This window comes from Papaver somniferum, chromosome 9 (assembly GCF_003573695.1).
Source record: "Papaver somniferum cultivar HN1 chromosome 9, ASM357369v1, whole genome shotgun sequence".
NCBI classification, from domain to species: Eukaryota; Viridiplantae; Streptophyta; class Magnoliopsida; order Ranunculales; family Papaveraceae; genus Papaver; species Papaver somniferum.
This window is the reverse complement of record NC_039366.1, coordinates 149,581,833-149,595,831: the sequence shown is the minus strand read 5'-3', so window position 1 is coordinate 149,595,831 and position 13,999 is coordinate 149,581,833.

The following is a 13,999-nucleotide window of genomic DNA, read 5'->3' as shown; positions in this document are numbered from 1 at the left end:
AACATCTGTTCACTAAACGTTAGATTCTTGGAAGCTGTATTTAGATAAAACAAATATTGGACATTGGGGTGCACAGAATTTCCGGTGGCCTGTGGCCTATTATGTTACGGTGGCCTGTGGCGTATTATGTCCGAGAAAGTCCATGAGTTCTTGACAGCCGTTATAGGTTTGTTCGACCTGCCCGATTATCTTAGCTCCCGACAAACCGTCGTAAGTTTGTCCGACCTGCCGGATTATTTTAGCTGGCGGATGCATATTTACTTAATTTCAGTACCCAGCCTGTTCGTTAGTCGGTTTATATTTGGTCTTAGTTTGTACAACCATAATTAGATTTGTGCCCGTGATACGCACCGGGTATACTTTTTTTTTAACTTGGTGTGCGTGGGATTTTATCCCGCACTGTGGCGATGTATTTTTGATTTGGCGAGTGCGGGGCTTGTCCCGTCCCGTGGCGATGTATTTTTGATTTAGTGTGCGTGGAGTTTCGCCCCGCCCCATGACAATGTATTTTTGAATTGGCAAGTACAGCGCTTCGTCCCGCCCCGTGGAGGTGTATTTTTTATTTGGTGTGGCGGCGCAATTACATTAAATATGTGTAGATTTTATTTGTTTATTCCTTTTAATTTGGTGCGCAAGGGGCTTCACCCCGCCCCGTGTCAATGCATTTTTAATTTGGTGTGCGCGGGGCTTGCCTCCCATGAAGATGTTTTTTTGGATTTTGTGTGGCGGGGCAAATACATTATATAGGTGGAGGACATGTGCAGATTTTATTTATGTTTTCTTTTTATTTTCGCAAAAAATATATGGATTTTTTTCTCCATTATATATTAATTTGGAAAAAATAGTCCCAATATAGTAATTACTCGATATCCAAATTGAATTTGGACTTCCATTATGGTTTCCTTTTAAGTTTGTAATTTTTGAACCAATCATACGTTGCCAAGTATCCTCACATAAATATTGTCACTTAATGAATTTCTAATTGAATTTGGTTTCCTTTTTTTTAATTTTTTTCCTTTTCTTTTTAAACCAATTATATGTTGCCAAGTGTCCTCACCAAGATGCTCGTTTCACAAAACTCAAAAAAAGCATATTACGGTCAAAAGAAAGCGAAGGTTTCCTCACTGTTCAACATGGAAGCTTTATTTGTCTAGGCTAAGTCTTTAGATAATACCAAACATGTGTATGCCATGTGCAATTTTCACCCCGTGTGCTGCCGATAAAGCACCAATTGCCCATGATCATCCCACCCGTGAAATGGCATCCAAAGGAAGGAATCAATATCACGAAACCGATCTCATTATTAGATATTCGTGGGGATACTTGGAAAGCGCAAAATCAAACTACGTTTTCTTCTCTTATCTTCTCAAGATTATACCAATCGATATATCAATTTGGCTGTTAAAAGAAAACCTAATAAAAAAATGCTTTCCCCTCTCTCCTCTCTCTTTTCTTTCTACTCTTGCCCGAATTCCTCTCCTGCCGTGAGTTTCTAACCATTAAGCTTTGTCTTCTTCTCCTAACGGTCTCTCTAACAGTCATTTTCTGCCGGACTTTTGTCGCCGGGAATTCTCCAAATGTTCACTGCTACCTCAATCTGATCTCTAATGGCTTCTTACAATCATTCCCACTCTTGCAAATGCAATTGTATCAATCACATGAACACCAATTTTATTACTCACAACACTCAAAACACACAAATCACACAAATCAGAAATATCTCCCAGCTCACAATCACAGGTACTGAAGTAAGGAAGAAGAAAATCACCAACTATACTAGTCTGGAAACTAATTCAACATGAATCACATTCTGCAACAATTACACAACTCTGTTCAGCAATATCAAAATCACCCAACTCACCAATTTCCTCAAGCTGGAAGCTGGATTTTCTCCTTCCAAGCAGAACCACCAAAATCACCCGGATGACAAAAACCACATAATCATCAACAACACTCAGCTCAAAGATGTTCTTATAACACTCCCTACCCTCAACCTTGAGGATTTGAAGATAAACATCAAATCAATTATAGCTCTATGCAGTCTCAGTTTCTCTTATGCTAGGTACTCTGCTCTAGCTAAAACTGGAAGTTTTCCTCCAAACCTTAAACTATTCAATCTTCACTCTAGAACTGTCTTACTAAAGATCCCATATAGTGTCTTCTACGATTGGTTTTCCTATGGTATAGACACAGATTCAACTTTGGACTATAAGTTTTCTCTTGATTATATGTTACAACTACTTCACCTTCTAGCCCTGAGGTATCTAGGCTGCTATGATTCATGGGTATTTTGCTGGTTTCCTGCAAACCTTCATCCTGGTATGTTTCACTCAATTTTTCTGGCTACTCTATCTGGAGGTAAGAATTTGACTGGAAGTAAGAATTTGACTCTCTCTTCCCTTTCCATTGTGCATTCTCTTCTGATATTCTTCCTAAAAGTTTTTATAAACATATTCATCTCAAATCATGATAGAACTGCACATTTATCAAATCATTTCTGTAAATTGAGCCTTGGTAATACCCAGGAGACCCTCTCCTTGTATGCTTACTGGTCTCCCTATAACACCCATCTAGCTATGTTTGAGTTGCATTGCATATTTGATTTAAGCACTAAAATTGATAACATGCACATTACATTAACCACAAACAAACCAACTCTAAAATCCAACATCACTTTGTTCTGTATTTCAGTAGCATGGTACCGTCCAAAAAATAAAAGTGTTTGTGTGTGCTTCACCTCTAACATCTCTCTGAGCAGTTATTTGAAGCATACCTGGCTAGATTTTTCTTCCATCTCCAGATGCACTGGCCACTTCCCTAACAGCTCTAGCCACTATAGATTTATATACATGCGCTACAACATTGGCATCAGCTTCAGGTGGCAACGTTTCTTCAGCTGGCATCTCAGGAGATTGAGGTACCTCTCCACGCTTTGCACTAGCTCTAGCAGCTCTATATATCTTCCCCAAATTTCTAGAATCAACCACTAGTGTCAAGAGTTCGTATTCTGGTACTTCATGCGGATGAGTTACTTCACCAATTCCTTCTTGGGACACCTCAGCCACATCCATAGCCATCTGCCTAAGTGCCGGAGCAAGCACAAACAAATTAGGGAAGAGTACCTTGCCTGGACTAGGAGGACGAGTATCATTAATTCGAATTTGAGCTCTGGTGTGGTCAGGAATGGGGGCTACAAAAAAACCCTGTCGGGAACCTCCACATACAATTCTCTCATCACCCACCAGCACAATCCCTTCTTTCACCACCCGTCGGCCTTGAGTGGGATGAAGAGCAAACAGAACCCGACCATCCTTAACACCTACAAGCTTCCCATTCTCGATTCACCCTCGCTCGATTCTATGTTGTGGATTACCAACCTTGGCAACTGCATGCACAATTCCCCCATCTCCAGTCCCTGCGCTACCAAGACTTGCAACAAAATGGTAGTGCAATTGATTCTCATTTATGCCAGTAAAACCTTCACACACTCTTGCAGTCCCATCCTACAAAAAATTCATACCACATCTCAAAAAGATATCAATTTGATCACACATTTTAGTCTCATAACTCTTAGATCACAAAACATACTCAAAACTAAATTGAACCTCAGAGAAACAAACCTTATGCAAAGGCTGACTGACTCGGGCTCTCTTTTGCTCTCCCTGGTTAGCATATTGGGGTTTTTGATCACCTTTCATAAGTTGGAGATTCAAAGAGAGAATTCTTCTGGGATATCTCTTAGACAGGAGGAAATTGCAGTGTTAACTGTATTTTTTCAAGGAAAATTGAATGAGAAACTGAAAGGATTTACCCTCTCTACGGTTTTATTTGGGCTGGGAAGAGCAACAATTATTCAATCTCAACCGTCCAACTTCCAAGGTGGCGACCTGATTCCAAGTTCTAAAGATTGGCCTTGCAACTTGATGCGCATAATTACGCATACAAGCATCATTATTTGGCCTAGTACAAGCAAAGACCACCCATTGGTCCATGCGAGGCGGCAACAAACACTTGGCAAGAAAAGTTTTCCTATTCCAGCGGGTCAGGTTACGCGTACATATCCATGGAGAAAATCCATAAAGTCCGACCCGATTAAAGGTCACTTTCAGCCAGCGCTGGACCAATTAGACAATCTGACTCAGAACCCCTCCACCAACCAGACACAAGCAGAGTCACATTCGAAGGGGAAAACCATGGTCTGGTGGATGTCAACACTGGCCAGAGTCAACAACTCTTTCTCAGTCTGCCCCAACTGCAAGTACAAATGCCATGTCAGGATCAACTTACACTATTACGACAAGAAACACTACCATCCCGTGCCAAATTTTCAAACTAAAGTTAGTCACATCACTTTCATCTACTTGGATATTAGCAACAATCTTGGGAGCACGGAAAATACTACCAGACAATTTGAAGTCTATGAAAATACTAGCTGCCCATAAGGTAAAATTCTGAACACTTAGTTAGCAATATAACATTTTTCTTGTGCAGGAATCCGAGTCAGATCCCATTAGCCATCACCATCAACAACAGCCTTCACAATTCAAGTTACAGACACCAGTCCATAGAGGAGAAACTCCAAGCCAACCAGGAAAACTTTAAACACCAGTACAAGGGTTTTCCCCCATATATTGACCAGTTCCCATCTAAACTCAGCATGAGTACAACCCACAAATTAATAAGAGACCCACAAAGTTACTGTCATGCTGACAAGATGAAGAATCCTTTTCAAATTAAAGCCTACATTAATCCTCTCCATCATTATTGCTGGTTAAGTCTCACCAAATTACACAGTGATCAAAATATTTGCTGGAGGTTCCTCTTTTATTCTCTCACTCTCTCTCCACAAATGGCTTCCTCTTCAAACTCCTCAACTCCATCCATTGAAAAACTTGTTGCTCAGATGAACAAAACCCTCAACATGCCCGAAGAATATCTTTACCCCAAGGTTTTCTTAAACCCTGAGAATGTCAGAACAAAACAAGCTATTGACTGGAAATGGTGCTTCATTGGAAAGCTCTGTAGAAATATCTGTTTTGAAACATCCAGAGTCCGAAACTTCATCAACAACAACTGGGAGTTCAATGGCAGAGTTGAACTGGATATTTGGAACAGGAGAAGGAACTACTACATCCTCATACTCATTCATGAAGAAGACTACCAAACTCTTAGAAGTGGAGGAACTAGAGGAGTTTTTGATAAGCTTATGGTTCTTGTTGAAATTCCAGAACGAGGTCCAGACTTAATTCATGAAGAATAATTCACCAAGGTTATGATATGATTGCTCATCAAAAGAATCCCAACCCATATTATACCAGACATCCAAAACATCCTGCTACCTGTTGGAGTCTATCAAACTGCTAAGAAACCTTATGAGAGAGACAAACTTGAGAAAGATTTAGAAGTCAAACTCACCATTGATGTTACTAGGCCTTTAAAATTTGGAGTTGAAGTCTATGAAACACCAACTGTCTCTCATTGGCTTGAATTTGCTTATGCTCTCAATGGTATTAGATTCTGCAAAGTCTGTAGAACCATAGATCACCCTTCTCCTCCTTGTCCCATTCCTCCCACACCCTCAAAATCTCACTACAACAACTACAAAAACCTGCCAACCCCACAACCATTACCACCACCCCAAACTTCTTATCAAAAAACTGTTCAAGAATGGAGAAACCTCATTCATAGAGGATACACTGATGCTGATGCTGCAGCAGTCTTTGAAATCAAAATGAGGAATGTTAAGCAAAAAGAACTAGAAAAGGTTATTGCAAAGTTTTCTCCCTCATCCTACAAACACCTTACTTTTGGAGCATCATCTAGAGCTGATCCTAGCTCACCCCACCCAGATGTCATCGCTTTCCAAATCAGGAACAGGAAACTAGATCTTTCCAAGAAAATCTCTATCAAATACAAGAATCAACACTCAAAGACTAAACTCAAGGAAGCAGCTAGAACTAAACATGCTCACTCACATAACACCAATGCCTCTCAAGCTCTAGATCCAACTAGTATTTTCCCAGCAGTTCCATCTCAATCCTTACCAACCCTGTCCTAAATCAAAGAAAGGATGGATGCTGAAAAAGCTAAGCTCAAAAAGAAGGCTAGGAAGATAATTCATGTCTTTGATGAAACAACCACTCCAACTGACCCTGATACTACTGATGGAACTGGCAAGATTCAGATTATGCCCAAGAGAAAAAAACCAACACCTGTTGATGTCTCTATGGAAACCAATGAAGCTGATAACACCAAAAGACTCAAAGATTATCCTGACAACTATGCTGAACCACTGGACTCAAACACTCCCCAGATGGCTAATGGTGATGCTGGCACCTCCACATCAAACTATGAGGTATATATCACTATCATCTCCCATTATAACCATAGTTGCAAGAAACACTATCTTAACACTTTGCTCTGTTGTATGCTAATTTACTATGATCCCTTAGTTAGAAGGCCTACCTCAAAATACCCCTCTGTATCCTACTTCTGGCAGTTCTTCACTTCAATAGCTTGGAACTTCCAAGGGCTAGGGGAAAAACATACCAAGAAATACCTTAATGACTTGTTGAATAAATTCAACCTTGACATCTGTTTCATCTCTGAAACCAAACAGAAGCATGAAAAACTCATAAAAACTATGCAACAACTTAATATTCAAAACTATTGGCATGTTAATCCTGGAGGGGCTAGTGGTACAGATGGAGGCCTAGTATTGATATGGAAGAACAATCTAGATGTTTAGATTCTGGATCATTCCATTAACCATATCAATGTTATAATCAAGCCTACTAGTGGCCCTTCTTGGTTTTTCACTGGTTACTATGGCAGCCCCTATGACACTAAGAGTAAAGTTACTTCTTGGAAAAATCTGGAGTACACAGCTGCTAATCACTCTCTCCCTTAGTTGGTCATTGGAGATTTCAATTTCATTCTGCATGATAATGAAAAGTACAGTACCCAACCACTGGACAGTGTGGAAGCTAATCTTTTTAATAACAAAATCATTGATTTGGATTTAAATGATTTAGGCATCACAGGTTGTCCCTTCACTTGGTCAAACAAGAGAAGTCGCCATGCTCTTACTGAGCAGAGATTGGATAGAGGACTTTCCACTGAATCCTGGCTTCTTCTATATCCATACTCCACTAACTCTAATCTTCTAGCTATTTGTTCTGATCATCACCCTATTCTTTTTAACACTAATCCTACTTGGAGCACTGGTAAAATTCCTTTCAAATTCTTTGGTCCTTGGTTAGACCACAAGGATTGTAAGGATATCATTGTTGAATGCTGGCAGAGAAATGTATCAGGCTCTAGTGCTTTCCTCATATCCAGAAAGCTCAAAGACATTAAGATGAAACTAAAAGTCTGGAACAAGGAAGTGTATGGCAATATCAAAACTAATATTGAAGAAAGTAAACAACATCTAAACTGGTTACAAGGAAACTACTTCAAACAAGATAAAAGTGAAGCTATAAAAGTTGCAATGCAAATTCTCAGAGATTGGCAAGACATTGAAGAAAAATTTTGGAAAACCAAAAGCAGAGATCAGTTCATCAAATTGGGGGACAAGAATACTAATTACTTCCACAGAGCTATAAAATGCATAATAAGAAGAAATAGGATAGACTCCATACAGGATAGTGCTGGAAACTGGACTGAGGATTATCAAGAAATAAAGCAATGCTTCACCAACCATTTCACCAAGATGGCTACTGCTGAAACTCCTGCTATGAATCATGAAATTATCAATCTCATACCTACTTCTATAACCAACTCTGACAACAACAATCTCAACAGAATTCCTGACAAACATGAAGTCAAGGAAATCCTTTTCAGTATGGCCAAAGATAAAGCTCCAGTCCCAGATGGTTTCCCACCAAATTTCTTTCAAGCCAACTGGGATATTGTGGGAGAAGAATTGGTTAAATGGTCCAGCACTTTTTCATTTCTGGGAACCCTCTCAGAGAAATGAACTCAACCTTCATATCCCTGATACCCAAAATAGATAACCCATCTTGTCCTAGTCATTTCAGACCTATTAGCCTCTGCAACACCACCTACAAAATCATATCCAAACTTTTAGCTCAAAGAATGAAACCATACTTAAACAAAATCATCTCTCCCTACCAATCTTCTTTCATTCCTGGAAGACAGATTGCTGACAACATAGTTATTGCTCATGAAATCATTCATTCCATGAGAACCAGAAGAGGCATCAAAGGTAACAAAGGAAGCATGGGGATCAAGATTGATATGGCAAAAGCTTTTGATAGAGTTGACTGTAAATTCCTTCATACTATTATGACAAAATTTGGCTTCAATTCTGATTGGTGCAATAAGATCATGCAATGCATCTCCACCACTTCTGCAGCTGTTCTAATAAATGATTCTCTAGATATCTTCTTCAACCCTTCAAGAGGGCTCAGACAAGGGGATCCCCTATCCCCATACCTCTTTCTTTTCTGCATGGAAGCACTGTCTAGAACACTATCTCATGCTGAAGAATTGGGAATTATCTCTGGAGTAAAAATCTTCAAGAATGCTCCATCAATAATCCATCTTCTCTTTGCTGATGATTGCATGGTCTTCTGCAAAGCTAATACCACTTAAGCCCAAAACCTCAAGGATATCCTCAATATATTTGGGGACACCTCTGGTCAACTGATCAACTTCACTAAATCTGGTGCTTTCTTCAGCAAGGACACTGATCCAGCTCTCATGCCTATAATATGCAAGCTGTTAGGAGTTCAGGTTCTACCTTTAAATGATAAATATTTAGGTTCTCCTCTATTTAATCATAGAAGCAAGATTCAATCTTTCAGACCAGGGGTGGATAAGATGAAGATGAGACTCTCAAGTTGGAAGAATACCCCCTTAAACCCAGCTGGAAGAGAGGTCTTAATAAAATATGTCACTTCAACATCCAGCATTTACCAAATGAACTGCTTCAGAATACCAAAGAAAACTTGTCAAGATATAAACAAGTTACAAAGGGACTTCTTCTGGGGGAAGAACTTGGAAAACCCCACTGGTTACTATCCTAAGGCTTGGAAAACCTTTCATGGATTGGTTCAATGATTGGTTTCAACATACAAGAAATACTGCAAATATCAGCACACTTATGCTACTACTTGCTGGTTTATTTGGAAGGGTATATGTGATCTAGTCTTCCAAAACATCACACCCAATGCTAAGAAAACCTCTCTTAGCATTCAACAACACTTGTGTGACTATAACAGAATCCACAATTTGACACATCATGCTCTGAACTCTCAGGGGCATACCTCTGACACTGGTATTCAAAGAGGAGACAATGGATTCCATGTTGGGATCCCTCAGCAACAGCAGGATTATGGTTACATAATCAAAATCTGCACTATACAGGATCCTAACAGTAATCAGTTTTTCTCATCCCTAACTATTACTGATTTTGCAGGAAAATATGTTGATAACAGAGGATACACATGCCATTGGGGAGCAGGAGGAGTCACAAGAGGAGCTGAACTAGCTTTTGGATAGGATGAGGAAAAGCAGCACATGAATATAGATATACATGCCTAAACCAATGAAATTCTGGAACACTTCCATGCTCTCTACATTAAATCCATCAAAGGAAGATTCAGCAGAAACTACCACAGGGAAAAGCAGGTTTTGAATGCAGAAAACAATTTAAACATTAAACCAGTAACTGTTGTATTAACGGGTCTTAAACTTCTTCATAGACTCCAAAATTTGCAAGCTTTAAATTTGGCTATTGTCTGTAAGAACCTTAGCAGTGGATCAGATGTTTGTCTAAACAATGATACCACTAGCTCCACAATGTATCACTTTCTTTAGGCACTGCCTAAGTTTTCATAAAAAAAAAAAGATATATCAATTTGGTCGACGCTAAACAGACATTAGAAATCATGAATTCACTTCAGGAGGTTCCATTTCAAATAAATGAGCTCATGTTAAACTTTATCCTTAAAAATAGAGATCTATTAGTCCAGAAAGGACTTCTCGTTGATGAGTTTTAGCCGATGTCAACGTGAACAAAGCAAAAGAGATGTTAAATATCTTAATCATTAAAGATAAGAGGACGGATCCGTTGATAGGCTTGGTTTTTACAAGATCTGCCAGTGTATCTTAGCTGTCTAAACCTTTCTCATCCACGCTTCAGATTTTATAAATCTTAACATTCGCTTGATGGGTACCCGGGATCCGGACATATATTTCAGGCGTTTTTTTTATATTTTTATTTTTTTCCTTTAAAATTTCATTTTCCACACGTGCCTGTATCGTTGACTTCTTCTTTTCCTCTCGAAGGAGACCTATCCGACTGTTCGTCTGTTTCTCTCTTTCTTCAGAAACATGAACATGGATAACAAATAAGTGGTGTTGGATACTCTACTTTCTTTCTAAATCGTGATCATCAAAGGTGTATCCGAGATTAATATGTGGTTTTTTCCCCTCTTCTTCTCTAGGGTTCCTCTTCTTCTCGAGAAAGGGATGGGAATATTTCCCTCCTAACTTCTGTAGTGATTTGGCAACCCAATTATGGTTGTTCTTGGTTTACTGGAAAACCAATTTCCTCGATGTATCATCAGCTGAATGGTGTTCTAGAATAACTGTTCACTAATTCAAAGCATACATATCATAACTGAGATACATAGCATAACTGTTCAAACCAATTTCCCCGTTGTATCATCAGCTGAATGGTAGTATTATAACACCAAGATATTAATCGTATAAAACTCAAAGCATCCATAGCAAAATTGTTCATTGGTTAACTAGTTATAATGAAAGCTTATGTAAAGAAAACTTAGCAAGAAAATGTCAAAATAACCAACATCATCCATTGTATAAGAAGTAAAATAATAAGAAACTGTACTTAAAGCAGTACTTAATATAATCGTCGATTACGTAACTTAACTAGAACACGTCACGCGGTACCACCGCTAGCATTAGCAGCAGCTAACTGATCAGCTTTCTTTTGTTTGCAAGTACGAGAGTCGTGACCTTCGAACTTGCAGTACTTGCAAGTTCTAGCTCTTTTTCTTGTCTGGGACAATTCTATACCACTTTGCAAGCGTGAATCTTCTACAACATTTGTTTTTCCCTTTTCAGGATTCCTACCTTTCGTCTGGGATATGCGTGGATCACCCAAGATAATCTTAGCAGCGGTAGTAGCATTTGAAACATCATCAGGTACCTCTGCAGCAGTGGCGCATGCCTGATCAATAGTTGTGTCTTCACCATGTTCTTTTTCAAGTTCAACAATGTCTATATCTCTAGCCTTCTCAAATGCTTGGTTAAGAAAATTCATTTTCATCTCATACGCTTTCTCTGATTTACCCAAAAACATGTACGCTAGCTCAGATGATCGTCGACAATAATGACTGATCTGCATGGCTTCAATTCCAACCTTATCATCTTTTATTTCCAAGCAATCAGAACCTAAAACTGCACCCTTGTTAGCATTTTTTTTCCACCTTTCCATTATAAAATGAGGTGGAATATCTGTCTCATAAAGACGAGATACTAAAATATGATGCAAATGTCTACATGGTATCCCCTTGAATTCAAAATTTTGGCAACCACATGTACCTCTTTTGGTTAACTGATTAATCTTTAGCGGAAATTCTTCCACTACATCTTTCTCTACTTTCCAGAATATTTTATAAGAGTGTTCATCTCCATTGACCTCAATTATTTCTGATCGATACTTCAAAGACGCATTAAACTCGGCATGAACTTTGTTAAAGATAACGCGAGTAAATACCTTAGATGCATGCCTTACCAATAAATCTTGGGAGGAAAATATACGCTTCATGTGGATATACTTGTAGTCTTCTTCCCTTTCTCTAACGTATATTCTTTCCAATGCCTGATCACAACTTTCGACGAATTCTCGTAGAGATGTCATAGAATTCACATAGTGATCAAAAAATGAATTAATACTTTCACTTCTGTGTCGTATTCATCCCCGCAAAAAAGGTACTTATATTATAAGCCGGAATCCATTTTTCACGAATATCGAACAGGTCTTTAAGCCATTCATTCTTAGTCAAATTGAACTATATTAGCATGGAATTCCACTGATTTTCAAAATCCTCAATTGTATATGTAAACCGAGTAACTGCTTTAACGATTCGCTTAAACTTCCATTTCTTAAAGAATACTTGACTTAGCTTCTCTCCAAATTTCTTCTTAATATGCCACAAACAATAACGATGACGGGTATTAGGGAGTACCGCAGCAATCGCAATTGTCATGGCTTGATACTGATTAGTAAGTATAGAAATTGGAGGAGTACCTCCCATTGCTTCAAGCCACGTCTTAAACAACCATGTAAAAGTCTCTTACTCTCATCTCCAAGTAATGCAAACCCAAATGTAATAGACTGGTGATGATGGTTCGTATCTGTAAAAGGAGCAGAGGGAATACTATATTTGTTGGTCTTATATGTTGTATCGAATGTTACTACATTTCCAAAACAGCTATATGCCATCCGCGAACGTGCATCAACCCAAAACAAATTTGCTGCCCACCCTACTTCATCAACTTGTATTGCATAATAGAAATTGGGGTTCTCAATTGTATTTTTCTTGAAGTAGTCAAGCAAGGCTTCTGCATCTCCAACATCTAATAAAGATTTTATAACCGTTCTCAAATGATTGTAAACATCCCTAGGAGTGAATGTAGTATTTTCACTTAGCCCAAATAATGATGAAACCTTACCAACTGGGAGCATATTTTGGTTAAATGCCTCAGCTAAGCTTTTAGATTCACTCGGCATATACTTGTTTGACCTCATGAGAACTCTCTTTTTAGGAGAGACCATAACATGATTGTGTTCATCCACAAATGCATTTGTATACCTTATCTTACGTTTTACATCCAAATCTATACGCATCATAGCTTTACAATCCGTTTTCATGGTTGAAGTGTTCTTTTTCCTTTTCACAACCTCTTGTTCGACTTCATAATCATCAAAATTATTTGGATTATCCTAATTAGAATCTTTACCGTAGACACCTTCACAACCACAAACAAATGTAACTTTACTTATACCTCCCCTATTTTCACTGGCATATGACGATCTCTTACGTGTAGAAAATCCCTTACTTCTCCCATATTCTTTGTAAAATAAATCAACGTTTTCAATAGCAGAAACTTCCAAACCCACTGCTGGTTTGAGATCTTTGGATGACATGTCATCACAACCAGTTTCATTATTTTCAATAGTAGTATCCATTCTTGTGCGTGTTGAGTAGACAAAGAGTAAGTATAATTGAAAAATAAAGAAATCAAAGTTCTAATTTTATATTTATAGGACGATAAATCATAAAGCTACGTAGGTATGATAAGAGATCTGTTATACATAAAAACACGTCAGAATCTCATGATTCAGTAAGTTGAAAAGAACTGAACACGGTAAGCTAAAATCAATTATTTCCACTATGATAACAAAACATCTAACATTGATTTAGTAAATCCCTACAGAACAATCACGTACAGTATATAATCCACTAAAACCCTAGGCTAAATATTTATTGAATCAAACCCTAAAGAAAAAATTTTTATTACTATCGTCATTACCTTTGATAAATGAGATTTGGAAAAGATATCGGGTGTGAATAAGTTCTTCGTATTATCGATCTAGAAGAAGGAAAAAAAATAGTTGTTCATATTTTTCTAAAAGAGGGAAAGATGAAACAGCAAGTTTCTGTAGAAGGAACACACGTGAATAGAAAAACAAAATCATCGAAAATTACTAGGAAAAAAAAAATTAGCCCGAAATTTAATCGGGTCATAATTATCCATCAACTAGTTTGTTTAATCTATGAAATCTCTATCGTTCATGTATTAGAATTGGACAGCTGAGATACACCGTTAGATATTATAAAAAAGGAGCCTGTCAATAGATCCTCCCTCTAAAGATAAAGGTCTTGAGAAAGAAGTAAACGTAACACGACTTTTAAATTATAAGTAGCGCGAAAAAAAT